We start from the raw sequence: 18237 nt of genomic DNA on the forward strand, positions 1-18237 counted from the left end.
ACAAATACTGATGTGAGTAAGTGTGATACAATTGTGAGAATCAGCGCAGGACTGTAACACCACTGTTGGCTGAACATAAACGTAATGTTTTGGAGTTGCCTCCCGCGTCAGCATTTAGTTTGCTAAAAGGAGGGGGTGTAGCTGAGACACTGCTGGGCTGAGTTGAGGAAGGCAGGTGTTCCCCAGTGTTCTGGAGGCCTTGCCACCATGAGGTGAACCTGGGCCCACTTTAGGCTGAGCCCGATCTGGTGAGAACAGCACTTTCTGGGGCAAGTCAATTCCATCGCCACTGCCTCATCACTGACACACAGAGCCCACAATTTACTAAAAAACGTTTCAATACATTTAAAAAGGACATACTTTAATGCTTACCTTACTTATACAACCACACAATTGCCACATGGCAAAGTCATGTCAGGACATCACGAATTAGCTACAAACTATTAACAGTTATTATAATGTGATTTGGCCAGCGTGAAAAACTCCTAAACAGGCTCAGGAAGAAAGATACGACAATTTGCCTTCTCCTTTGTTCTGCCTAAACAAGTGGGTGCCGGTCTTTATATAAAAACAGCAACGCCTCACGAGCTGAAGTGACTGATCATGCCAAGCGCGATGCATACATAACTCGATGAATGAACGGAGAAGGGACAAGCAGCAAACACAACACCCACAAAAGCAGTTGTCAACTTGTGTGAAAGCAGAAGCAAAAAATGATTAGCTGCCTATGTTACTAAACCCAATTCTGAACAAATATGGGTTAGTATACGGCTAAAAAGTGTGGTTCCATATTCTGCTAAAAACCAGGTTGGAAAACTATTCTGTCTGACAATAACAATCTTCAACAGCCTTCAAGACATTTTGAAAAAAAGCCAGGCTTTGCTCTGACCTTGGCCTTGGGCCGGGTCCACAGAGGAGGGTGTACTGTTGTACACAAGCCAGCTCAGGTCCGAGTCCGGCTGACTCGTGGTCAGACTTTTCTGAAGATCTGTCAACTTGGTCATTGTTCATAGCTGCATGGGAACAAGAACATACGTGTTCTGAACTCAAAAACAAACAAAAAAAAAACAACAACTCATTGTTATTGCGAAAAGGGAAAGGGAAAGAAAACTTAAATATACACTCAATCCTACACTGGTTAGGGAGCAGTACGTGAGTTGGACAACAACAACTAAATACAAAAGCCACATTAATAGATATACCCAATTTCAGCTGTGCAAGAAAACTGCCACAATGACAATTCAAACGCTCTAAGTCTCTTATAGCCTATAGTTCAAATAACGCTATATTAAACACTTGCCCTCATGACCATCGCCCTAAACTTTCAGCAAACAAGTATCAGAAACGTGTTAGATTGGTGATTGTTTACATCAAAAACAGACTAGCCTAAGTGAGGGCTGCTTTGGGAACAAATAGTTTTTTTTTTGTGTTTATTTGAATCATCTTGTCAGATTCCTTTTAAATAACAAACACCAGGAGACAAGCAGTAACTTTTGACATCTAAATTTAACTCTGTCCAACTAAACAAACTAAAATATCGACAAAAAATTAGTGTTTAGAAAACTCAAGAGGCGGAAAATGCCAGATAACCCCACTCAACCGGGAAATTCCAAGTCGGAAGCACGTTTACAACAGCTGTTCCCTTCCACCGCTCTTACAGAGTGGGCTCACTTGGCTAAAATGACGGCTGATAGGCCTTTTAACACGCAGCGTCGCCAAACCTCAAGAACAACACACAAAAACCCTGATCATACCGACGGAGAGCAAGAGCGCTACCCAGTCGTTCGTCGATTCGAGATGGATGACGCGACTTAAAGACAGATGCAAAAACCATGGAAACCACACAAACCATATAAGGATTGTAATCTAACATAAAGCTGTTGTACACACACACACACAGCTATGAAGAGAGAGAGAGAGTCCATGATAGTATGCAAACGGCTACCAAACAGCCATCATAATCGTCAACAATGAGAACAGAAAACAAATCAACAATTGACAATGACTATAATATTAAAATCGTAACAAGTGTATTGTTTGGAGTTTCGACGTTATGTTACTATTTTTACCTTCTTCTTGGAGCAACTGTAATGCACATCATTTCCTTAGGGATTACTAAAGTATTCTGATTCTGATTGTGCAGGATGACCTGCCATTATCCAATGACACATCTGTACCTGTATCTTTTGCTCGTTTTCTCCTCTTCTTTTCTCTTTTTTTAAAATGAGGACCTGATGGTTTGAACTTTTCTGTCCATCTTCCATGGTTTTAATTTTTGCACTGCCAGTATGAACACCCATCCCTCAACCCCAAGGATCACCACAAACATGATCTAACACACATAATACTTAGTTCACAGTTCACTTGTCTTGGGTGCATTTCTGAGATTTCACCACAACCCCGGATTCAAATCATGAATACATAATGGCTTGGATTACTTATAATTATGAATGAAAGCGCTCTATTGGAAGCAGCAGCTCCCCACTCCCCTTCGGTTGTGTGGAGACTTTTAAATCATCAAACTGTAAATTTAATTTAAATGTGATCCGTTATTCCATCCCTAGTCCTAAGGTATATTTATTTTCTTACCTCTTTCTATATATATCTGTTGTTTTACTTTGCACGACTGTAAACTGGGAGCTAGTCGTCTCGTGTTCAGTCTGACGTCACTAGCTTCGTTGGCCAAACTCCGTGCAGGTCCTTATATTCACACATCACTATGGCATTACGAGAGTTGAAAAAACCGTCTAAAGTCTTTCATCTTTAATAAAATTATCAGCGTTCTGTCTCTACCTATGGTGTACACAATTGAGTTTAAATCCAGGCATCCGTGGAAAATGGAATTTATGGCCATTTAACGGGAGTTAGAAGTTAGCAGGAAGTTAATCGCTAGCTTCTATCTAAACTACAATTATAGCAGTGTCCTGACTGCAGGGTTTTTGGAAACAAATGAAAAACCTACAGCTCTGCTATCACTTCCAATATAATGAACAGAAAGCTAACAGCAGTGACGTTTGTAGGGTTTGAAGCTGGCTAGCCTTGATATAATGATGTGCTACGTGACCGCTAGGCAACACATCTATTAGCATAATCCTTAAATCAAGCCTAACTTTCTTCTCCACTAGATAAAACGTTTACGTGAGTGTCTCGGTGGTCAGGAACAAAGTATCGCATGGCACGGTATGCTGTAAAAGGACCAAACTTCAGCCAGGAGAACCAAACTCTGTAGAGTAACCATCCCACAATACGTAGGTAGTCATTATGTATTTGCCGCATGGCGGGGCTGTTAGTTGCATCCTAGGTTTTAAAAATGGAGTCTTAAAAATGATAGCGTTGGTTAATAAAGCCGCGGGCGCCGTAAACCGTGACACTGATGTTAGGAGCTTTTGAGATCTCATTACCCTTCAGCAGGCTGTAACACACAACAGGAATCTCACCATTCTCCTCCTGCATCCTCATGAAACAGGAAGAGGAAACAGACGCGAGGACAGAGAAGTGAGAGGGAATGAGCAAGAAGGCAACCGTGATCACATGTCAGCAGCAGCAAAAAACGAACAGGAAACAGCCCAGATGCAGTCTCAGTATCAGGACTTCCCTCCCCCATCCTCCTGCCACAGGAGGCGGACACCTGCTTTCCCGCAGCCTGACAACATTGGCATCAACCCTGCGTTCAGGTGAGAGCAGGTTTATCATCATCACAGTGTCCTTCATGTAGGGAGCAGCTAGTCTGTGTCTGCGTGCTCTGATTCTTCTGATTCACAGGATCAACTTCAGCACGGTCCAAAGAGAGACTTACCCAGGCTGGCCCATCGTGAATGTCAGGTACGGTGGAAGGCAAAGACCAGCTAAGCATGACTTCTAAGCGGCAGTGGAAATCATCTTGCATGTTTGCATACATGCATGATTAATATTAAATGTCAAAGTCATATTTAACAAATGCTTGAAATTTGTCTTGTCCCAGCATGTATTCCCAATAATCATACAGTAATAAACACAAACCAGTGGAAAAAAGCCTCAGTTTTCAGTGTGTTTGACGTATATGTGTTTGCACTAACTTCATTGTCTCTTCGTATAAATAACACTATAATTGACAGCTTACTACTCAGAACATACTTGGAAATAAAAGTCAGTTCTACCTCTTGTTTTTTTCTGGTACATTAGAGAATTACCTTTTAATGAAATAAGAGATCCATTTCCCATCATCTTTCATATTGGTGACTTCAGAAATACTTGTGCACAGTTTAAGAATCCACCCAGTGACCCATAACCGAAAGCTGATTGACCTCACTGGGCAGGACCGAGGATCAGATGGCTGAGTAAGAGCTGAGTAAGCGTTTGATTCAAATTCCTGAGTTGCATGTATATGGAAAAAGGAGTAAATGTGTTTGAATACTGAGTTTTCTTCCCTCAAGTATAAATCTTGCACAAACATCCTTATCAACTCTGAAAACAGGGGTCACATGAGGCTACACTGGAAAACTACCCAACTTGGGAAATCTTAAACGTGTTGCAACACTTTGACAAACATTAACACCTTAGATTTCAAAACAATGACGAATTTTATTGTTTATGATATAATCTGATTTACAACTTTTTAAAAAGAAATGGGGCTGACAATGTGCTCTTAAACTTATGCTTTTTTTAAAAACAAAACAAAACTGCAAACTCATTTTACATTGTGAGTCACATATAGCCTTTGACCTTGAGTGTTCCGGACCAGCGAAACTTCCCTTTCTGTCAGTGAAAAGAAGTTTAACTACACATTTAATCCCTGGAATATCTTAATATCAGAAAAAGAAATGCAGTTTTGTTTGTCTCAGTTTATCTACATGATAAACAACATTCTGTAGTAAATGGGAAAAAAGTCTGATGGGACTTAAATTGCAAGAAATGAAATTTGAATTGTATATGTGGGGTAATAATATTTATGATAACTGTATAAAATACAGTTCCGATTTCCCAAAGCAATCCAATTGGACTCTTAAGCAGTGATTCTGGCTCCTGGCGCTCATGTTTGACATCCGGGATGTAAGCCTCATTTGGCTGGACACCACCCGTATTGTAATTTTTTCGCTAGAATAAAGAGTTGTAAAAAAAACAACAACAACACAACAAAACACAACAACCCTACTTTGTCATTCCTGAGACTTCCCTGAGAAGAACTGAATATGACAGCCACAGGCAGAGTCCTGATTACCATACAGTACAATCTGAAGAATATCAGCATACAAAAAAGTAACCTTTCACACAAACAGTTATCCAAGTCACACACTCATTCACTGTCCTCCTTTGAAAGCCTTCAGCTGTGCTTTGAACCATCCGTCAGTCTTGCAGTACCGCTGAAGTGCAGCCACATGCTTCATCTCCGGTCCCGGTGCCTGCTCCTGTCTCCGTGCCTGCGGTCATCCCACTCTCGGCCTCTGTCCCGGTCATCTCTCCTTCCTCTGTTGCCCCACTCTGCTGTTCTGTGTCGGTCCCGATCCTCTCTGGCTCTCCCGCTTGGTCTATCCCACTCCCTCCCTCCACCACCACCGCCTCCTCGTTCCTGCACCGGGTCTACCCCGAGATTGATGGGTTTACGGAAAGGCCTGTCCCTGCCGCCGAACCGCAGCTGTCCGGATTCCTTTTTCCCTCCAAGCCCGCCGCCGAGCCGCCGCGGCACCCATCCTTTAAGAGTCCTCTCTTGCTCAAAATCCACGAACACTTCATGCTGGTCGACCACCAGCTTGTTGGCGTCCCGGCGGGCCCGGACCACAGACCGCTCCCTTTGTACTCAATGAAGGCATATCCTTTGGAGAAACCCGTGACGATGTCCCGGACCAGCCGGAGCCGCTGGATGTCTCCGTACTTAGAGAACACTTTGTGTAGTTTATCTTCGGTTGTCTGTGGGTTCAAGCGGGACACAAAAGCGTGAGCAGTGGGTCTCCAACGACGCCTTTGTTGGGCTTGTACGGGCACCCATGGCCCTCCAGACCGCTCGATCATGGGGTTCCACGTCCGTGCCGTCGATGCTACCAGCTTTCAGCGGGTCGTACACCTTCGCTATCGGACTCCAGTCAGCCATTTTAAACTAGAACGATGGCACAGGAGACTGACGGGCTTTACAAACAGTTTTCAGGCCAATATTTTCTGCATTAGTCGCTAATTACCCGTGAAACCATACCAGTACCGCTGAATGTTTTCACTCTTCCAAGTGCATCAAAACAAACATTCCGTAATGAAACGGGGTCCAGTGTGTCACATTTTAAAGTCCCCCTACTCCCCCGACTAAGGATACTAGAGTTCCGCAGTGCTAAGATACTTAGACCAACTTAAAACTTAAATTAAAAATAGATAACGCAGATTAATTATAGCATCAGTCGACAAATTTGCAAATATGAAGTAAGGTTTATTATTATTAATAATAATAAATAATACTTTTTATAAAAATAAAAAGTTTATAAACAAAACTTTTTATTCATTGCACCATACTACCACTTAAAAAAAAAAAATAATTTTATATAATTACAACACATAATCAATAGCATAGATAGTGACAGATCAAAGGCATAGCAAATTGTTGTGTTATTACAGCCAATTGGGTCTAACATGTGCAACCAGGACACCGATTCTTGATTCTACAAATCTTTCTTCCAATAATTCTTTTTGATAGTGATGGTTGAAAGTGCCTTAAAACTTTTACAGATGTTAGACTTAATCAGACATTTTCTAAAAAATATTAGAGCCCACCTGATTCCCTCACTGTGAGAGTCACATCATCCTGTCAGGGTATGCACTCCCGGATTAATATGGCAAGGAATGACTTATTTGAATGCCGCTTTTTTCACATCTCTGTAGGCCAGTTCTTTTAGGCTACACCACAGAACTCTCAAATGTGCATTTATCTTGTACATACAAAACCCTCACAGCTATAACCATACCATCGAGTCATCTGTGGACACTCTCGTTCAGCATTTGGTTGCTGTGCACTACGTTTCATTTGGAGTCATGAGGGACATGTCTCTATTTCTATGTCCAGGACCAAAATATGTTGGTTGTAACAAGCGGTTATTTGAGTTACTGTTGCCTAATAAAATGGGTGGTAAGTGTTAATAAATTATCTAAAAAGACTGAATGTCAAATGCTATCCAAGTTACAGGTGCCTGAACACTCTTGGGACAATGCATTACAAAAACATTCTTTAATAAAACACTGAAACCACAACAGCTTCTGCTCCACGGTGAATAACTTCTTACAAAAATTGTGAACATGCTTCACTTCATTTTTCTGTACAGTTCCATCTGATACACACGGTACAGTATCAAAAGGGTTTGGAAAGGTGAAACAAATTCTTCTATGTAGTTTATTTAAAAAAGAACTTGCATCTAGTCTTGTTGCTCTAACAGCATAAAAAACATAAAAAACAGCATAAAAATTATACATAAAGGTTGAGCAGGTGTGCTCTTTAGCTCTGCTCCAGATTCATCATTTTCTGAAGCCTTTACATATCCTCCACACTCCATTTATAGGCCGCTTCCTGCACAGCCTTTTTATCTGCCATCCTCTGGTAGCGTTTCTGTTCAAAACCATTTGACCTGCAAGACACAAATAAAATAACCCTATTAATTATGATACGACAACCTAAAAGGCCAAAGACAATCCATTCAATTAGGCACAAATTTAATATAGACGTGGAAAAATATGATCACAATTTCTTTACCATTAATGTGCAAAATGACAAACTGATGTGTGTATTAAAAACATTCAATATTAAACTGCAAATCTGTCCTCAACAGTTTTCCTCTGTCACCGATGCACAAACTCTACCTGTCAACTCCATCCCGCGGTACCCCGGTGGAATATTGAACCGGTTTGGAGGTGGAGCAGGGCCTTTATATCGAGGTTTCTCTACAAAAAATCAAAACAAACATACAAATAAATAAAAATACAAACAGTAGCAAAAACAAAACTGCTGCTATTTAAAAGCTTCTTACAAGGATTGACCTGGTGAAATAAAATAAAGTCATAAATAAAATAAAACATGTGTAATGTTAAACACCTTGTGTTTTTGTGCCACGGTCCTTTTTACGCCTGAGCATTGCAGCCATAGGATCGCCTTCTCTTTCCTGTTCTCTCAACATGCGGTCAAGATCCTCATCGTCACGGTGACGTGCCAGTGGCTTCTGGGCTTCGTGCAGCGCGTCCTCAAGTTTCTGCTGATGCATCTGGCTCTGTGGCAACCTATACATACATTTTAACATAAACCATTGAACCACTTTTATAATTTTTATGTGGATATAATCACATAAACTGTGATATTTGAAATGATCATGCACATTTACCCTTTTTCCCCACTGAGCGTATTTCTCGTCTCTTGCCGCTTTTTCACCAGCTTTCCTTTTTCTGTTCATCTCTCTCTGAATCCAGATCCCTCCTTTTGCCACTTTTGTCTCTGAAAATCGTCTGAGCGTTACACGATTCATCTGGTCAAAGGGGATGAATGGGTAAGTATGTAGAAACTTCATTATTTAATTTTAGGACTAAATAAAATACGACAATATAGATGATAAGCTGAAATGAGATGCAAAGCTGTATGAAGCTCTTCCATCAATGGGTGTAAAAATATCTTAAGAGAGAAAAGTTGATGAAACCTTCAAGTGGCTGATTGTGTTTTTCTCTGCGTCTGTTCTCCTCTTGCTCTTTCCTTAAAACGTCCACAGAAACCAGGCCTGCCTTTCCACCAGATAGCATCCTTTGGCCCTGGTTATAAAAAAAAAAGCCAATGAAAAATATAATAACATTTGAGTGAAATCAGATTTGACATTAATCTTTGTTCCAACACAGTCTGCTTACCTGTGACTGGCCTGGCCTACGAGGTGGTGACAAATCTCCATCCGAGTCCCTTCCACTCGGTGGCCGCACCCTGGGTGGAGACTGGTCAGAGTCTGAGCCCCGTTTAGTTTTTGAGGGCCTCCTTGGGGGAGATTGGTCGGAGTCTGAGGCATTTCCCTTAAGGGGCCTTTTCCTCGGGGGAGACCGATCCGAGTCTGAATCATGTCTATTCTGACCCTTCTTAGCCACCGCTGACCGATGAGGATCCGGTGAGCGTTTTTTACTTAACAAGGATGAGCTGAGCTTGCTTTTGTTGGAGGCTGAATCTGACAAAGACACAGTTAATTTGTTAATTTTCATTTTGTAATGCCTTTTGAACAAAAATTAAAGATTTATTATTAGATCAAGGTATGTCTTTAAAAGAAATTTCCATTCAAAACTCATGTTAAATGGGTCTCTGCTTTTCACTTTTATTCATATGCCACACCAGATTCCACTTTACAATTTAAATGGATCACTCACCTTTACTTTGCATTTTTTCTGACTTTCCTGAACACTGTCTTGGTGGTGACAAGTCTGGGGAGTCATGGCGTCTTCTCTTGGGAGGAGAGACATCTGGAGAGTCGTGAGGTCTAGTCCTGGGAGGAGAGACATCAAGAGAGTCATGACGTCTTCTCCTGGGAGGAGAGACATCAAGAGAGTCGTGACGTCTTCTCCTGTGAGGAGAGACATCCGGAGAGTACTTCCGACTTCTCTTTGGTGGGGAGATGTCTGGAGAGTCATGCCGACGTCTCCTCGGAGGTGAGACATCTGGAGAGTCATGCCGGGTCTTTTTGACAGGAGAATCCCGTCCTCTTCTCTTTGAAGACAACTCGGGTGAGTCATGTCGACCTCTGCTTAATGAGCCAGCCTCTGTATTTTGATGTTCTTTTCCATTTCCTTCCTCTGTGTCATCATTTTGATCCACTTTTAGGAGAGGAAGTAAAACTATAGTAAACAACAGTCTTAACTTAATATTGCACAAATCCCCCCCCCCCTACTTCTGTGACTTCTTATTTACCTCCAATTACTTTCCATCTGTTGCTTGTCCTAAAAACTTCCATCTGTTTCACTTCCTCAGGTCGATCATCAATCACCTCAGCAATCTGAACAGTTAAGAAGAGATTAAGTTTTAAAACAGAACTTGTTGACATAACAAAATTACCCAAACTACAAGCATACCCATTTAATACAATAGATTAGATTTCAGCATTAAGTAAATGGCCTGTATTTGTATAGCGCTTTACACGTTCAGTCATCCACCCATTCACACACACTGGTGATGACAAGCTAAATTGTAGCCACAGCCGCCCTGGGGCGCACTGACAGAGGCGAGGCTGCCGGTGTTCCAGATCTACTGGCGTTTAGATCAACTGGCGTTTAGATCAACTGGCGTTAGTCGAACAGATGTGTGGCAGACTTGCGTTTCAGGAGCTGCTACCTACAGACCAGCAAAAAAACGCCAAATGTGTCATCTGTGACACTTGTGAGGTTATCTCAAACACACTCCATCAGTCTTGATGCTGTTGAACAACAAAATGTTTAAAAATGTGGCGAGTTTACCTGGTGATATCCTCATGCACGACGCGATCGCGAAAACAGCAAACAATTAACACCACGTCGATGTTGTTCACAGGACAGCAAGAGTAAACGATCGGGAGACTCTTGTCGTCGTTATCGTTCCCCTCGCACGGTTTGTTTCTCCGAATTCAGCGTTTTTGCTTCACAACTAAAGCGAGCAGTTTACTTTGTGCACTAACATGGACTCGAGTCAACCAGTGCCACCTCTGGCCAGATCAACTTGTGACACACATCTGCACCACGTTTGAATTCGTTTCATGCACAATACATTTGTACCTTTCAATTGTGTCTGTTTGTGCGTCATGCAAATAAACCTTTGAAATGAATGAAATGACACTAATATTTCACTAGTGTTGTAACATCACATGTCGTTAGCGTAGTCTGTCTGTGTCTTTTCTCTGCGAACAAACATTTTAGAGTTGGTTGTTATATACAGTCTGTATAAGTGTGGTTAATCTAATAAACATTTGTAAGGAGATGGCAGTTACTGTGAATGTACAGCAGTTACACAGTGATTAGTAATAAATGACCCTGACAATCTCATTCATTCTTGTAGATTGAATGCACCTTCTGTGGAAAGTGGTACCACACAGTGTGTGTGGACTTCTTCTGTGCAGAAGGCGACTACAAATGTTGTGGGTGCTAAATAAACAGAAAAAAGTGATCCCTGTTGTCTTTGCTTACTGATTGTTTTCAGTGTTGACAATCCACATTGCTGGCATTGCATCTTTCAACATGTTTGTGGGTAGATTTGGATGTACCAGGGGTAAGTGCAGCCACTCAGCCTCTACTCAATGTGATCATAGCAGCAGGTGTAGATGTGTCACAAGTTAATCTAGTAGTAGGCTATGGTAGGCTTGGTACTTGGCCACAGGTGGCAGCAGTGGACTGACCTCCATTTGAAACTGCTCCAGCTGCTGTGTGATAGTGGATCTGCTACAAATTGAAGATCATATGGAAGTTTTGGAAATTAACCCTTGTATTATGTTGAAAAACAAAAAAGTGACATTGGTTTTGTTGCGGGTCATTTTGACCCGTACTGTGTAAATCCACTCAGAATTGTCAAGAAACTGCAATAAAACAATAGCAGCTTTATTTTCCATTAGATAAACATGTAGAACACAGACATACAACAGTTAGACTTTCCATAACTATTTTAGGAACAATTTGGTTTTTCGTTCTTACAAACACGTATTTTGAACTTGCCCAACGTTCTCAGTTTTTCAATGCTCAACATTTTCGATTTTGTCCACATGATGGACAGAATGTAACTGTGTGCTTTCTGCAGATGTACTTCTTGTATTTCTCACAAAAAGTGCTTGTTTTCAAACAAGAATCTTCCTAACTAAGATTTAAAACAAAAGATTTCTACGTCTCCTCCAGTCTCACAAACAGAACCAATCGACACACCTGAGTCACTGACTTTCTTATATCCACTCACTCTCACTGGCTCTGTTTATTACTAATCACTGTGTAACTGCTGTAAATTCACAGTAACTGCCATCTCCTTACAAATCTTCATTGGATTAACCACACTTATACAGACTGTATATAACTACCAACTCTCCAGCCATGTTGATGGATTGCCTATATTGGCTGGAAATATTAATTTCCAGAGAAAGGACACAGACAGACGATGCTTACAGGATGTGATGTGACAACACTAATGAAATATTGACGTGTCATATTTGTCCAAGGCGTATTTCATTGTTATGGAAAAAGAGAATATTAAAATCATGATGACCAATTGGAGTGGTGATTTCTATGACTTTGTGTATATCATTTGGAATTTTGTACAAATGTAGGCCAATAAGGAATATATGATATCATTTCATTCTTTTCAAACAGACACAATTGAAAGGTACAAATGTATTGTGCATGAAACACTGGGTTTAACAAAAACAAACAACATTATCAGTACCCTCAGGTGAGGAAGTACCTTGTTCATGTGTGGTGGCAGCTGGGGACCTATGAAGCCAACACTGTTGTGATGCATGGTGGCGATGGTGCGTGGGATCACCACCGGCTGGGGAGATGACTGACCAGATATGCCAGCGTTATGGTTCAAGTGGCTGTAGTCCCCAGTTTTTCCCACATCTGTGCACCTGATGACATGGAAAAAAGAATATTAACCATGACAAAGCATCAACATTATAACATTAGGTTATAATAATACATTTTCTACAAGAAAAGTGGGAATAAACATGTCTACATTATTAAATAATGATGGGAAAAGTTCTACTGAAGGAATAAGCCTAGAATGTTTAAAAATACCGATGTTTACTCACTTGATGTAGAAGAGGACATAGGCCTGCTGGTTGAGAACAGTGCTAATGTCACTGACTGACACGGACGAGTCATTCATCTGAAACCACTGCTCATTGCTGGCCTGTGAGACAGAATGAGAGAGATGTGACACAGCAGATTCAGTTTCTGAATTGAATTTGAGCTAAAAAGAAGAATCTTATGGTTATATAGGGGTCTTTTTTTTCTTTCTTTCAATGCATACAAAGTATTTTTCTCTGTTTACATTCAGTTTTCTGCTGAAATGTGTTGTTTATGGTGTGTGTTTGTTTGTACTACGCAACAGCAGCATTCAAACAGATTCGGGCACAGCCAGTACCTTAATATAGCAGAAATAGTGTCCAGCATGACAACTCAATCCAGAGTGAACCAGCACAGCATACAGCCTGTAGAGCTGGGGCTCCCCGTGGGACTGAGACATGAAGGGCCGCAGATCCAGATGCTCCAAATACTTCACATCCTGATGACCACCAAACAAAAAAATTCAAACATTACATGCAAATATCCTGTTTTTATAATAAAACAAAGCATCTGTCATGTATCTTTATGACTTAAGCAGACACTATTGGCCATTTACCTTTGTGATTTTGCCTCCACTGAAGTCTGCAAAGCGTTTGAGTGAGATGGTGAGCACATTGGCGCTGCGATGGATTGTGAATCTTTTTGAGGCCGTTACCATTTTGTTGCACCTGAAGGAAACAAACATTCAGCTTGTTGACAAAAATCACACCTAAACACTAAAACTCATCATGGTTTGGCATCTCTTTGACTTACTTGGTGCATTTGTAAGCATTTTCGCCACCCAGCTGTTCTGGCTTGACAAACTGCTCCAGAGCTTTGGAGACATTTGGAGCAGTCTATATGAACAGAGAGAGAGAGGAAAAACCTCACACTCCATAATGCAGAGAATACATAGTAGCAACGTCACTTTGAATGTTGTCCAATTACCTTAATTTCCAGAGTGATATACAGAAAAGGGTCAAATGTATCTGAGACAGCTTTGCAGTTTAAACATTTAACTGAAACAGAAATCAGTGCTATGAGTATCACACAAGCTGTAAGACATAAAAAGACAAATAAAAGAAAAATAAATCAAACCTTAAAAAACAGTGACTTACCTCTGGATCTTAGGTACCCGCCAAACACTTGATGGATGAAAGAGGTTGCCTGCGTTTGCCTGTCCAATCTATAATAAAAAGATAAAGCACAAAAGTTAACTAATAAGGACAGTGCAACAATTAACTGACTGACCATTTATTTTTTAGCATTTTGGAACCAGACGATCACTTTACAGTATTCAAGTAGCAGAAAAGACAATAGGAGGAATTGGAGCACGATTAATTACTTAAGAGGCCCTCTGCTGCTACACGGGAAGAATTGATTTGATGAGAATTGACACTTTAGGTTCTTAAAAAAATAAATGAATTAATAAATTATTTTTAGGAGTCTAACAAGAAGCACAACACTCAGCCCAGTGCATCTGTTAAACGTGTAGTTTTGGTTAAATGTGCACATAGACTTCGAAGCTCTATAGTAACACATAGAAAAACCTGGATTTTCTGAATTTTGCTGCTGCAATAATAGCACTAATGCCATTAGGGTGAATAAGAGATGACCTGAGGGATTGAGTGCTCCTGCTCACACTGCTTACCCTGTTGCCTCAGAAGAAATCTATACTAGACACTAAGTCTGGCAGCTCTCTCCCATAATCCCAGACACCTGTTTTACTACACGTTTAAGCCGCTTCTGATCTTTTCAAGCCCTGTTACCAAAGCAAGCTACCACACCCAGTGTAAGAATACTTTCTGTGTTGGAGCAATCAAGTTCATTAAAAAACTTGATAAAATAATGAGGTATTATATCAAGTGGCTTGCCTAGTATGTAAACTGAGGTGTCAGTCAGGCAAGAGACTGAGGAATCTGCATTTCGGAAAAATACTCTCAGCAATTGAAGCATTAATAGTTAAAAGGAACTAGTATAAACTGCACTTCCTGAAAAACAGGATAAAGGATTTATTTCATATTCTCCTACTGTCACGGTATTACCTGTACGTAGCTAATTATGGATCTTACTACATAATAAAGTGCAAACACTGTCAAGCCCAAGTAAAAATATTTTTGTGTGTTTAACTTGTTTAGAATGCATGCAATGTAAAATGACACTCACTTGGTTCCAGGTAAGCAGGACCTTTGCATAGCATCCACTGTGCACCGCAGGAATTCATGAGCATCTTCCTGGCTTCCATAGCGGAAGTGGTTTGCAATCCCTGTGTGAGGGGAACGAGGAAAAACAGAACCAAAAAACAAAGCAGGAGGTGAATTATTGTAAATGCAAGTTTACACTTATTTAAAAACAGAATTCAAAATCCCTCCAGATTATTTCCCTCCAAAATTACAAAAGGTAAACAGTCACACAGCGCCTCCTATCATTAAAATATAAGTAAAGACTTTGCACAGAGCACAGCATCAACAGTCATCCACTTACACCCAAGCTCATTGAGTACACCAATGGGCTTAATGACATTCCCAGAGTTGGCAAAAACCTGAATGATGTGGTTTTGCATGGTACACATCATACAGAACCCTGGCTCATGACCTGCAGCAGAGACAGACACAAAATACTGAGTGAGTAAGGAGTGATACAATGTGAGAATCAGCGCAGGACTGCGTAACACCACTGTTGGTGAAATAAACGTACATGTTTTGGAGTGCTCCCGCGTCAGCATGTAGTTTGCTAAAGGAGGGGTGTAGCTGAGACACTGCAGGGCTGAGTTGAGGAAGCAGGTGTTCCCCATGTTCTGGAGGCCTGCACCAATGAGGTGAACCTGGGCCCACTTTAGGCTGAGCCGATCTGGTGAGAACAGCACCTTCTGGGGCAAGTCAATTCCATCGCCACTGCTCATCACTGACACACAGAGCCACAATTATTACTAAAAATCTGTTTCAATACATTTTAAAAAGGACATAATTTAATGCTACCTTACTTATACAACCACACAATGGCACATGGCAAAGTCATGTCAGGACATCACAGTAATAGCTACAACTATTAACAGTTATATAATGTGATTCTGGCCACTGTGAAAAACTCCTAAACAGGCTCAGGAAGAAAGATACGACAATTTGCCTTCTCCTTTGTTTCTGCTAAACAAGTTGGGCTGCCGGTCTTTATATAAAAACAGCAATTGCATCACGAGCTGAAGTGACTGATCATGCAAAGCTGGATGCATTACATAACTGGATGAATGAACGGAGAAGGGAAGCAGCAACACAACACCCACAAAAGCAGTTGTCAAACTTGTGTGAAAGCAGAAGCAAAAAGATTAGCTGTATGTTACTAAAACCAATTCTGACAAATATGGGTAAATAATGGCTAAAAAGTGTGGTTCCATATTTGCTAAAACAGGTTGGAAAACTATTCTGTCTGACAATAAAAATCTTCAAACAGCTTAAAAAGACATTTTGAAAAAAAGCCAGGCTTTGCTCTGACCTTGGTCCTTGGGCCGGTCCACAGAGGAGGGTGTACTGTTGTACACAGCAGCTCCAGGTCCGAGTCCGGCTGACTCGTGGTCAGACTTTTCTGAAGATCTGTCAACTATGGTCATTGTTCATAGCTGCATTGGGAACATAGACACATACGTTTATGAACTCAAAACAAAACAAAACAAAAAAACAACAACTCATTGTTATTTTGGAAAAAGGGAAAGGGAAAGAAAACTTAAATACTACATCAATCCTACACTGGTTAGGTAGCAGTACAGTGAGTTTGGACAACAACAACTAAATACAAAAGCCACATTAATAGATTATACCCAATTTCGCTGTGCAAGAAACTGCACAATGACAATAAAAAGCTCTAAGTCTCTTATAGCTTATAGTTAAATAACGCTATATTAAACACTGCCCTCATACCATCGCCTAAACTTTCAGCAAACAAGTATCAGAAATTGTGTTAGATTGGATGATTTGTTTACATTCAAAAACAGACTAGCATAAGTGAGGGCCAAATATTAGTTTTTGACCGTTTGTTTTTATTTGAATCATCTTGTCAGATTCCTTTTAAATAACAAACACCAGGAGACAAGAGTAACTTTCGACATCTAATTTAACTCTGTCCAACTAACAAACTTAAAATATCGACAAAAATTAGTGTTTAGAAAACTCAAGAGGGGAAATGCCAGATAACCCACTCAACCGAGGAAATTTCCAAGTCGGAAGCACGTTTACAACAGCTGTTCCCTCCCACCTGCTCTTACAGAGTGGCTCACATTGGCTAAATGACGGCTGCTAGGCCTTTAACACGCAGCGTCGCAAAACCTCAAGAAAACACACAAAAAACCCTGATCATATCAGACGGAGAGCAAGTTGAGAGCTTACCAGTCTTGTCGAATTCCGAGATGGAATGACGCGCACTTAAAGAAGATGCAAAAACCATGGAAACCACACAAACATATTAAGGATTGTACATTAACATAAAGCTGTTGTACACACACACACGCATATGAAGAGAGAGAGAGAGTATGCATAGTATGCAAACGGCTACCAAACAGCCATCATAATTCGTCATACAATGAGAACAGAACAAATCAACAATTGACAATGACTAATTAATATTAAAATCTGTAACATAGTGTATTGTTTGGAGTTTAGTCCGTTACTGTTACTATTTTTACCATTTCTTCTTGGAGCAACTGTAATGCACATAATTTCCTTAGGGATTAATAAAGTATTCTGATTCTGATTGTTTCAGGATGACCTGCCATTATCCAATGACACATCTGCTTACTTGTATCTTTTGCTCGTTTCTCCTCCTCTTCTTTTCTCTTTTTTCTAAACTGAGGACCTGATGGCTTTGAACTTTTCTTGTCCATCTTCCATTGGTTTTAATTTTGCACTGCAGTATGAACACCCATCCCTCAACCCAAGGATCACCACAACATGATCTAACACACCTACACCTTAGTTCACAGATTCACTTTGTCTAGGGTGCATTTCTGAGATTTCACACAACCCAGGATTCAAATCATGAATACATAATGGGCTTGGATTTACATCATTATGAATGAAATGCGCTCTATTTGGAAGCAGCCGCCCCCTCCTCCCCTTTCGGTTGTGTGTGAGACTTTAAATCATCAAACTGTAAATTTTAAATTGTTGATTCCTTTATCCCTAGTCCTAAAGTGTATATTTATTTTCTTACTCTTCTTATATATATTGTTTGTTTACTTGCACTGCTGTAACTGGAGCTTAGTCGTCTCGTTGTTCAGTCTGACGTCACTAGCCGTGTCTGGGCCTAAACTCCGCTGCAGGTCCATATATCACACATCACTATGGCATTACTGAGAGTTGAAAAACTGTCTAAAGTCTTTCATCTTTAATAAAATGATCAGCGTTCTGCTCTACCAGGTGTAACAATTGAGTTTAACATCCAGGCATCCGTGAAAATGGAATTTATGACATTTAACGGAGTTAGAAGTTAGCAGGAAGTTAACTCGCTAGCTTC

The 18237-nt window shown here is 40.6% G+C and overlaps 2 pseudogenes; both read right to left on the reverse strand.

Moving 5' to 3' along the window:
* Window positions 1-4540: 4540 nt before the first annotated feature.
* Window positions 4541-6152, reverse strand: LOC120734333 (annotated as a pseudogene).
* Window positions 6153-7165: 1013 nt separating this feature from the next.
* Window positions 7166-16392, reverse strand: LOC120734334 (annotated as a pseudogene).
* Between the last annotated feature and the right edge of the window lie 1845 nt (window positions 16393-18237).

The sequence above is a fragment of the Simochromis diagramma genome, unplaced genomic scaffold (assembly GCF_900408965.1).
Source record: "Simochromis diagramma unplaced genomic scaffold, fSimDia1.1 OVJJ01000216.1, whole genome shotgun sequence".
Taxonomy (NCBI): domain Eukaryota; kingdom Metazoa; phylum Chordata; class Actinopteri; order Cichliformes; family Cichlidae; genus Simochromis; species Simochromis diagramma.